At 33.1% G+C, this 1894-nt stretch overlaps 1 non-coding gene across 1 annotated transcript; it reads left to right on the top strand.

The window, feature by feature from the left end:
• Window positions 1–1456: 1456 nt before the first annotated feature.
• LOC148091532 (small nucleolar RNA U13) lies at window positions 1457–1560 on the top strand. Its single transcript, XR_015715675.1, has one exon. It is a non-coding gene; the product is annotated as a small nucleolar RNA U13 (small nucleolar RNA).
• Window positions 1561–1894: the final 334 nt, after the last annotated feature.

The raw sequence follows: 1894 nt of genomic DNA, 5'->3' as shown, positions 1-1894 counted from the left end.
GACAAAGTATGTAACGGTTAAAATGAAAAGATAAAAAATATAAATTATCATCAACAATTCAAAGCAAGTGGAATTTTCATTCACTGCCAGTGGTAGCGTAAATTGGCATAAGCAATTTGGAAAACTGGTAGTAGCCACTAAAGTTGAACATATGCATAACACATGACCCAGTAGTTTTAGTTCTAGATATATATTCAGCAGAAATACATGCATATGTGCTGCAAAAAACATATACAAGAACATTCATATTAGCTTCGTTTTGGAGTAGTTGTGGGTTCATGGGTGTTCATTATGTTGTAAGTAAATTAGTTACACATAAAAAAAAAATGTAATGCATGGATCACTGAGGACAGTTGATCATGAGCCAAGAATTAAAATTAATTCAAATCTGTGCACTGAGGTCCTTAAGAAAAGGGAAGAGATATAAGTTGTTAATGAGAATGGTGACTAAGTATACATACCTCCTTCCAAGCAGACTGATGATAAAAGCAAAGAATACAAATCTCCTCTCAAGCATACTGATGATAGAAGCAATAGAGGGGTAATTAGAGGGGTGACCTAGAGATGGAAACTATGCAATTGCATCTGCAGTGGAGAGAGAGCTTGGCTACCGCTAAGAGTCTGCCATGCCAGAGCCCTGGCTGGGTACCTCAGTTGGTTAGAGCATTGTCCCCATATACTGAGGTTGCAGGCTCAATCCCAGGTAAAGGCACAAATAAGAAACAACCAATGAATGCATAAATAAGTGGAACAACAAATGGATGTTTCTCTCTCTCTTTCTCTAAAATTAGTAAGTAAAATAAACTGAAAAAAATATGCCATGCCAAGCCTGGACTGCTCTCCTCTATATTTCTTTTACAGACTTCTATCTTGCTTAAGCCATTTTTATTTTGTATTTTCTATTATATGTAAGAAAATGCAACTTATGACTAATAGATTTCTATTAAATTCCCCATGTGATTTAATCTAGTCAAGATTAGTTTCTGCAATTTGCAAGAAAAAGTACCAACTAAAATATATGGCATAGAATTTGTAGTTACAAAATCAAAATTTGCTATTCTGTATTTTACTTTAAGGCTTATTGAAAGTGAGTATGTGAAGAAAGCAATTTAATACTTTCTTTATATCCAATGATTTTAAAAGACAGTATAATCAGTGGTTAAACATAGAGTGGAAGAGTGGACAACTGGTCAAGTCTCTCCCATAAGTAAATTTCATGAAAGAAAAAATGAAGAGTCAGGATTTATCTAGACTAAAAGCAAATTAAGAGAATTTAAGGATTTATCTAGACTAAAAGCAAATTAAGAGAATTTAAGAGACGTAGCAACCCATGCAAGGTGTGGACTTTGCTTAGATCTTGATTTGCTTCAATCTTGGCAATTTGGAGACAGTTGAGGAAATCTGACTATGGTGTAGGTTGGTGTTAAAGAACTAGCATTAATTTTGTTTTGTAAAGATCCTTTCATAGTTCATAAGCATGATGATTGGGTGTTCGTGCTCTTGTGTGAGATGTACCTCCCTCAAACCTTGTTACAACTTCGGCATATTACCTATCTGACATGAAAAAAAAATTGTGATGTACAACTAAATTGGTATAATAAAGTGGGGAAGTTATTCTAATTTTTTTAGATGAATACTAAAGTAATCAGAGGGAAGTAAAATATTTCTAATTTACTTAAAATATTTTAGCAAACCAATAGGAGGAGAAAATATGGCAAAATGTAAATAACTACTAAATACAGGGTTTAGATATATGGATGTTCATTATAGTGTTATACTTTCACTATTATTTGAAGATTTTCATAAACAGAGGTATAAAATGCACCTTACAAAAAGGGCTTTAATTGTTTATACGATTACAAAATAAATTTCCTGTAAAATGCAGCCACTGCCC

Source organism: Miniopterus natalensis, chromosome 14 (assembly GCF_054644295.1).
Source record: "Miniopterus natalensis isolate mMinNat1 chromosome 14, mMinNat1.hap1, whole genome shotgun sequence".
Classification (NCBI taxonomy): Eukaryota; Metazoa; Chordata; class Mammalia; order Chiroptera; family Miniopteridae; genus Miniopterus; species Miniopterus natalensis.
The sequence above is the reverse complement of the archived record's forward strand: the minus strand, read 5'-3'. Positions and strand labels throughout refer to the sequence as shown.